Below are 9412 nucleotides of genomic sequence, written 5' to 3' on the forward strand. Positions count from 1 at the left end.
ATAATCTAAAACCAACCATCTTCTCTCTCAGCTTTACACTGTCAGTGTCTATCCATGCTGTATGGGTAGCTGCAATCTATCACTCAAGTATGAGCCGATGTGCACACTTCCTAAAGACTGGGACTGCCCATCAGCACTGACTTCCCAGCTGCTGCAACCCTCTTCCCGCTGAGAAAATGTGTTGTTTTTCTCTTCTGTGTTGAACAATCAAATCAGAAGTTTATCCATTTTGTTAGTTTTAATTTTTAATACTTCTAATTCTGTTAAATCTTTTTATTGTTTTAACACCAAAAGCATCCATGCATTGATCTTTACTTACCTGAAACTTCACCTGAACTATAAAGTTCATGATAGCATGCTCCAGGCAGGGCTGTTCTCAACACTGATCAATTTACTTAAAAAAAATAAAATAAAATAAAAATGAGGGACTGGAGAGATGGCCCAGGGGTTAAGATCACTGACTGCTCTTAAAGAGGTCCTGAATTTAATTCCCAGCAACTACATGGTGGCTCACAACCATCTGTAATGGGATCTGATGTCCTCTTCCGTGTGTCTGAAGACAGCTACAGTGTACTCATATAAATAAATTAATTAATTAATTTAAACACACACACACACACACACACACACACACAAGTGCCTCAAACAAATTCAACTATCTTTTTGAGTTTGTTGTTGATCCTGTTTTTATTTTCTTCTAAAGTTTATCATTTTATTACTTCTAGTCCTTTTCCTGAGAAAGTTGAAAGTGTGCCTTGGTCACAGATGACATAACAGTTTTAGCACACTCTCACCTCTGTGTGCACACAGTTGGTGGCATATTACTGTTTCTCCAAGCTGTTTTAATATAGGATTGAGGGTTTTTAGCCACACCCTTGCTCCTGTAGAGTGTGGGCTGCTGGTGTTCTCTGAAGCGCTCAGTTTCCCTTCATCTTATGGTCTGAACTGTGGCTTAGGAGTCAGCTGGTCTCTGGTGCCTACAGGAAGATCCTGTCCCTTCTCTGTGGTGTTCTAAAGTGTAATTCAAACATGACCATGCACAGTACACAAATACACAGCAGTGTTGGGCTTCACAGTTGTCTCCCCTCGCCTCAGTTTAATCAGCCTTTCTGGATCTAGATAGCAGGATATTTCATCAGCTTTGTGCCTTCGTCATCTGTTCTGGAATGCTTCTCTCCATATTCTTTTTGTTTTTTTTAATCTTTATGTTCCTTTATTAGAGCAAGATTTCTGACATGTACAGTAATGTATTTGCTAAACAGAATCTTAAGTCCTGTGCAGATATTACACACTATCCATCTAGACAGATTTGGGTTACACATTGCCTATTGATGGAGTAGTTCCATTTAAGAAGTTTTATACATCAGAAAGCTTTGAATTTGACCAGGCTGTCCATTAATCATCTCTGAAAAAAAAAACAGCATTTCGTTTTAGCTCTATTTTACAGCTTTAAAATGCTTATGCGTCAGGTCGTTTCCCGAAGCACTGTTCTCTGCACAATGGCACTGAGCAGTAAGTACTTCATCCACCCAGTTCAGAGTCACATCTGAGCGCTTCTGCTACACCCGTGACAGATACCACCTCACTGCTTACCCTGATAGCCCACCTTCTCCGTCAGTTCACACTGCCAGGTCACACCAGCAGCTGTCCTTTGTAGATGGCGTTAGAGCATCAGGTCAGTGACAGTGGGAGCAGGTGCTGCCGTGAGATCCAAGTAACTCAAGGCCCTTTTTTTAAAAAAAATGCCAAATGTGAGATAAAAATAAAGGACATGAGTCCACAGCAGCAAGCTGTGCTCACTCAGTTACAGAGACGTTAAGACATGATTGAAATCCCTTTAACTCAATCTGCCTAGCCCTGAGGTCATCCTGCAAAGTGCATATAAAAAAAAATACAAAGTTAGGGAGACAAAGTTTGACATGATGTCATTAGGCAGGTCAAACTTGGAAGGTCTGTGGAGCATCTGTTCTGACAGAAAAGCATCAGGTCCTTTGTGTGCGCACTGATTTTACTGCAACAAAGCAACTTGTACACATCAACATTTAAAATGAGCATCTTTTTCCTTCCAGTGAAAACCGAAAAAGAAAAAAAATAAAGATAAAAGTTACAACAGAGAATGCCAACTCCAAATAAAACCCTACAGCTTCTGCTGATTCTCTCATTGACTGCAGGGCTCAAGCCATCATCAGGAGAGAATTTTATTTTAAGTGTCACCTTAAACTGCAAGGATATCTGTTAAACATCGCAATGAAACATGACAGAGGAGAAACCATGCTGTCAGATGTCCAACCCCCCACACACCTCAATCCCACCCTTGTTCACCCTCTATACCCCCCCTTTTGTTCTTTTTTTTCCTTTTTATTAAACAAGAGAAAGTAGACAGATACATGTTGGTAAATGCTAACTGTCTGTATTCACATAGAGACACAGTGTAATCGCTGAGCCCAATATACAGAGAAAAGAAAAAGCTAGACTTCTATGCACTACTACACAGGGGCCTAGCACCCTCCAGCCTCCAGCAGAGCCAAGGGAACTGGAGGGCTTTTCTTTCTTCCCTTGTTGAATCCACAGTTTGAGGCAAGGATAAAAATAAATTTAGAACAGAAACGCGAAGATTATTTTCCTGTTGTATTTTGCTCAAGATATTTTCCCTCAAATTAGTTGAGAACCATGATGTGGAGACCTCAAAAACAGGGCAACTGAGTGCAGAGGGACCGAGAGGAAAGGACTGCAACTTGCTCCCAGGGACTGGAGAAAGTTAAAAAATAAAAAGAAAATGAAAAAGGTTGGATCCATCGGTCTTCTGTGCTAGTCATCCTCGCCTTCATCCTCCTCTCCCTCCTCCCCTTCATCCTCATCGTCATCTTCTTCACCTTCATCCTCGTCTTCTTCTTCATCAATATCTTCCAACCCTTCCTCCTCTTCATCATCATCGTCGTCATCCTCTGCCTCTCCTTCTTCATCATCCGTATTGGGAACCAAATAGTACTGTCAGGGATTTGGCCAAATACCATCTTTGATGGCCTCTCCTAACTCGTCAGCACCTGCATCAGAACGGTCAGTAAACCAGGGAAAGGAGCTCTCTGACTCTTCACGCTGCCTCTTCCTGCTGGCCTTATTCTGCGTTTGACTTGAGCGTTTTGTCAAATCCTTCCCAGATTTCCATTTGATTTCAGTGGACTTTGAAGACAGGTCACCACTCTCATTCAGATGAAATTCTTTGGAGAGAACTTTATTTTCAAAGTAAGGATTTTCATCAAAATAAAAAATCTACTCTGTAACCTGATTTAATATCTTCAAATTCTGTCACTTCAACTCTGGTCAAATAATGCAGGGCCTCCTTGTCTTCCTCCCCAAGCAGTGCAGACACTTGTGGGTGGCTGACAAATGTTGTTACCCAAAAATTAGGGATTTTGGCGATCAGTTCTGACCTCTTCTGAAAAAGTGGTTGGCGGAGTTTGTTTTATTTTTGTTCTACTTTCAGAATTTCCTCACTGGCTTGTTCATTAAGTCTGTCTGTTTCATTTTGTTCTTCATCAATATGTTCAATTGCTTCTTGTTGTTCTTTTTCTCCCTTCGGCAGGCCGGGAGAGGCCGACTGGTCCTCCAGCTTCAGGGCAGCAATGGGTCTGAGTTTCTTGGGCTGAGGCAGGATTGCAGATTGCCACTTCGGGTCCATGGCAGGAGGGAGGTGGCCAGGAGACAGAGGCCAGAGCCCTGATGTTCACTGCAGGAAGACACTCACGGGAACTCTCTCTCCATGTTCTTTATCCTCTCCTCAGAGTCTAAGGCGGGTGTGGGTCATGACCCCCACAAGGGTCACATATCAGCTACCTTTCATTTCAGATATTTACATCACAATTCATAATAGTAGCAAAATTGCAGTTATAAATTAGCAACAACATAACTTTATAATTAGTGGTCACCACAACATTAGGAACTGTGTTACAGGGTCACAGCATTAGGAGGATTGAGAACCACTGCCTTACACTATCAATTAGACATTGCCTGGGTCATTGCAGTGACAGACATCCTTGAAGTGGCCCCTTGTTCCTGATTCCTGATGCTCAGGCACTGACATTACCTATGCCCAATGTCTGCTTCTGTAATGACTTCTACACAACAGACAACAGGAAAGGTGGTGAAATGTAAAAAGAGAACCCCCGAATTCACGTCTTGTTATGTAAGATTATAGGGTGTCTCTCTTTCTTCCCTCTAAGTTTTGTGGACACCTACAACTCTACTAAGTCTCCACATGTGGTGAGGAACTATATATGAAGCCTGTAGGCATCTCACTTAGAATCCAATGAACACAGACAAGAAGCTTCAGCCCTCAGTTTTGTAGCCAAAGAACTGAATCCTGTCAGCTGTTGGTGGATCTGGGAATAGGCGGTTCCCAAATGCAGCCTCAGATGTCCAGCCAACACATTAAATGCAGGCTGTGACACCCTAAGAGGCTTGTTGGGGGCTTTTGGACTTACAACCCATAGAGACAATGAGGTAATAAATATCTGTTCAAAGCTACTGAGAAATGAATTGATGCCACAGACATCGGTAGCTAGTACCATTTCCCTCCGTCCTTATGTCTCTCGACCGACTTCTTCTGGGTGCTTTGTTTCACAGGCCTACATGTTTGTAGCTCAGATTTCTGACATACTTAGCAATCCTTGTTAAGCTAACATTCTGGGTTTAATTGTGGCTTTTTAAATTTCAGTTCTACAGGTGGGAGAGTGTCATCATTTCTTGATTCTTTGCTTGATTTCTTGCCCTGTTCCAGTCAGTAATTCTCTGTGTTGGATGACTTAAATTTTATATTTTCGTGCTGAATTTTCCCTTTGGAAAAGAACACATTGAGTCTTCAACAACTTAGGGAAGTCCTTCAACTTCCCTTTGCTTACTGAGCTATGGACACAGATACCCTTCACGTCCTGTGCACCCCACGTTGAGTCTTTTCATTTCCTGTGCCCTCTTTCAAAGCAGCACTTCCCCTCTGGTGTGTCTCCCTCAGTCAGTCCATGAAGCCTTTGCTCTTTTAAGGCCTCCCTGCTGCCCTGCCTGACTGAGCCTCCTGCTCCTGCAACCTGCTTTTTCGATTCCTTGCCTGATTCCATTCCAAACACCATGGTGTTTAACAACATCAAACACAACATTAAATGTACTCATTTGTTTTATTCTGTCTTAGATTAAAAGGAAAGCTCCACAAGAAGGGGAGTGTTGGGAATGATGTCAGTCTGATTCGGTGCTACATCTCAGTTCTTAGAAACTCCTAAAACATGGAGATGTTTAATAAACACTAATGAGTTAGTGTGTGTTTTCAATCTTAGTAGACAACGAGTGAAGGTGATGTTTCATTCTGTCCATTTTTAAAGCTTGTGTTCTTAAATAATCCTCTCCCTGTCTGCTGACATGATGTATCTGCAGTTGACTTTCCCAAATGGAATCTTTCTGTATTCAATCTTTCTTGCTACATTGTTCTCCCATGAGAGTCATGGGAGGATCCCCTGAGTCATAACCTTTTTTTTCTACAATTCATGAATTCAGGTTCCTTTTGATGCATGAAATGAATGATCTGTGTCTGCTTCTACCCACCGCTCAAATCAAACTTCCCTGAAAGCCACAAAAATCCACAACCATGCAGACTAGAAGAAACTGGTTTCAGTCAGATCAGTCAGGACAATTGCTCTAGAGATGTAAAAATCTAGATCTTACAGCTTCTCTTCAATCTTCCTCTAGCCTCTTGAGCAGAAGCAATGGCCCCATGCAAGGTATTGTTTCTGCCCTTGCCATTACCCTCCCCACCCCTCACTGCTTCTCTAGCCAGGCTCTTCTCACCACCAACATGCCCACCTTTCACCTGCTTCTCCACCTGGAGACTTCTTTTGCCACATAATCTCAGGACTCACCTGGTGACCTTCTTCAGATCTTAGAACAAATACTACTTTCTTTCCAAGTTGAACCACACAACCTCTCTAATGTGGCTGCACCACCAACATTCTAGCCTTCCCCTCATGCTGAGCTCTGCATCTTCCCTGCAGTAGAATTTGCATTTGCATCTATCACCATCTGCCCTCTTTCCCATGTTAGAACATGAACCATGGAAGTCAAGGGTTCTGTGTTTTCAGAAATGCTACACATGTAAGGCCTACATCAAATCCTGTGTGTGTATATGTATGTATATATATATATATATATACACACATACACACACACACGGGTGTGTGTGTATGTGTGGTATATTCCCATGAGACTATATAAACTATTGTGTGCATATGTGTTAATAAACCACGTTAAAATGCAAACACAACACTTCCATAACTTCTAAGCCTACATGTAGCCCACACAGCCTTCAAACTTGCAATCCTCCTGCCTCAACCTCCCTAGAGCTGAAATTACAGCCTTGCTATACATTTCAGATGGTACCTAATGGTGCTTAGAAAATGTAGTGCTGAACAACAATAACAAAAAAGATTTTTTTTAACTCTCAGACTATAAAGAATCCAATATTCTACAACTTCCTAATAAAGATTTGGCACCACTGCCTTTCCAGGAAAAGCTTCACATATAAGGCCAGTCACGTTGAATTTACTACTGCTTGCTTTCTGAACCCTAGAGAGTCTCTGGGCCAAGACCATCCAAGAACAGCCAATCATCGCTCAGTGCACAAATTCATAGGCATTCCTTAACAAATCTAGTTTGATGAGATGACCACAGCCATGTGTTAGAATCTTCAACTAATATCTTGATAGAGATGGATGCAAACTTATATGTATAGAAATACATGCGTACACATACATATATAGCTACATACACACTAATACATGCATACAGCACACTTATGTGCATATATATTCATGCTTATCTTTAAAAACTAAGTTGCACAGAATAAATTTAAATTTGCTCTGAGGTTATAAGCCAGCACTACTTTTTGTACCATGTCTAGCCCAGCTGAAACATAAATCCCCTAGTCATAGGAGGCCATGGCAGCTGAAAGGTGAGCTGCTGACCCTGGCGATCCCATGATCTGACCAAGTGAAGCCCTGGGGCCTCTTAGAAACAAGAAGACAAGGCCCCAGAAGCAATGTGAGCTTCCTTGCATGGAGAAGGAATTGCATCCGCTAGCTCAGGGTCGGAAGGGAGCTTATTAGAGAGGCTGAGGGTTCAAGTCCACCTCCACTTCTCCTCTAACCTGGGTCCTATACTTTATCATCTTCTAGACAGAAGAGAGGCAAGTAAATATATTCTACCCAAGTCAGTGTAGCTAGTTAAGGGATCTGACCAACATTCCATGGGGAAGAGTTTACTGAATGCCTTCGAGGAGTCTGTGACTTTAGCAGCAGCTCTTAAAAAGCAGAAGTGTTACGTGTTCCAGTTTAGTGATGGTTGCAGGTCTTACGTTCCATATTCCAAACCACTTCTTTCCAAAGATACCATTTGAGTTCATTTCACAGGTCCCAGGAGATGGTTTAGTGGGTGCATGTCATAGAAATTGACAGCCTGAGTATGATCCCTGGATCACACAGCAAAAAAGTAGCCCTCTGACCTCCATGGGCACCAAAGAGCCTGTGAGTATACACAAATGGGGAGGGAATGTGGGAGAGAGGAATGATTTCATATATATGTATATGAAAGTAGGGATGACATATGCACATAGTAAAGTCAGTCTAAATGATATATTATTTAATCCCTGGGACCTATGACTGTTATTATAACAAGAGATGCTTTGTTAATTTAAGGATCTTAGAAGGATAAGAGGATCTAGGCTTATCTAAGTGACTATAAATAGTAGCCACTGGTGATAGAAGGGAGACTCAATTGAGAAGAAGCAAAGCTGGATGAAGGAAGGAGAGATCAGAGTTCCATGCTTTGAAATGGAGACAGGAGTCCCCAGTCCAGGAGGAACACAGCCCCAAGAATCTCTGCCCATGGTTTTCTCAGGAGAGGAGAGACAATTCCCCAGGAAAGGAGACTAAGACAACTCAGATCATTTGCTCAGGGCCATGTGTACAGGCGTTAGTCTGACCTATATCTCACTAGTGTAAACAGAACAGAAGAGGTAGCTTGTCAAAAGCTTGTTTGATGGCTCCTCAGTCAATATCCATTACATTCATTGCTCCGCATGTTTCTTCCTCACTTTCTCAAGATCATTCCTGGTTCGGCTCTCCTGAGAGCCACCAACACCCAATCAAGTGCATATGCTAAAGAGCAGAGGAAGGACAGGACAGAAACATCGAAGGTTCTGCGGCTTCTGGAGTCACAGCTCCCTGACCTTTAACCTATGGTCAATGTGAACTCTGTAGAGTAAAACATGTGATGTTTTGACTGAGCATACTGTTTCTCCAATCATTATTGGGCTTGACTGTACGGGAAAGGGTTGAACAGGCATCTGATAGAAGCCCAAGAAAGAAATGGGAAACAGGCCTACAGCTTTCCACCCCATGCTTCAATAGTGTGTTACTTTTCAAATATGTCTGAAAATCCTTTTAACCATGAGGGCCCATGACCTACCTACAAAACATACCAATAAAATGGAGGCACAGATACAACAGGAGTGACCAACCACTTTTGCATTGGATATGAGGCCCAACCCATTATAGGGACCCATATGTGACATTGCTAAAGGACCTAAGAAACTGAGCACTGGACAGGTCATGGGCCTAGGATAATACCAAGTATCATTGTTGTGATAAAGGAATACAGCTGTAAAATTACTCCTAATAACATTCTGCTATACCCAAAGATCAGTGCCTTGGTCAGCCCTCATCAGAGAAGTTCCTTCTTGCAGTAGACAGTAATTAACAAAAAGACCCACAGCTGGACAATATAAAGAGAATCTGAGATGTTGTAGTACTCACTCCTAAATTGAGGATCTTCATCAAAGCCCTCTTCCCAAGGCTCAGGGGCCTATGAGAAGAGGAAAAAGAAATATTTTCTAGGGCCAGGGGTAGTGGATGACTCCAGAGAGAGTGTCTTGCAGACACAACAGAACATGAACTCACCAGAGGCCACGGTTGAATGCATGAGACCCTCGCAGGTTCAAGCCAGACAGGATTCCACACCGAGAAGGGGAAGTAGACACAGGATTCCAGCTCTAAGTTATTTGTAATTGAGGCCCATTGGCAAATGGAAAATCCGTTTCTCCTATACAGACTCAATGTATATATTAACTACAGTTCAGGGCATTCTCACAAGCAGTTGTCCAACACTGTACAAACTTCATGTTTTTATTTGGGGATTTTATGGACTTTTGGGTTTTTTTTTTTTTTGTTTAGGGTTGAGCTTTGTTGTGGCTGTCTTATTGACATATTGTCTGTTTTGATTTTCATTTTTATGGTTTTGTGGGGGGTTGGTTTTATTTTGGAGTAGAAAGAACATAAAGTTGAGTGGGTAGGAAGTTTAAGGAGGGTCTTGGAGG

General features: G+C 42.2%; 1 pseudogene; it reads right to left on the minus strand.

Moving 5' to 3' along the window:
• Window positions 1-2791: 2791 nt before the first annotated feature.
• Set-ps12 (Set nuclear proto-oncogene, pseudogene 12) lies at window positions 2792-3679 on the minus strand (annotated as a pseudogene).
• Between the last annotated feature and the right edge of the window lie 5733 nt (window positions 3680-9412).

This window comes from Rattus norvegicus, chromosome 2, assembly GCF_021556685.1.
Source record: "Rattus norvegicus strain SHRSP/BbbUtx chromosome 2, alternate assembly SHRSP_T2T, whole genome shotgun sequence".
Taxonomy (NCBI): Eukaryota; Metazoa; Chordata; class Mammalia; order Rodentia; family Muridae; genus Rattus; species Rattus norvegicus.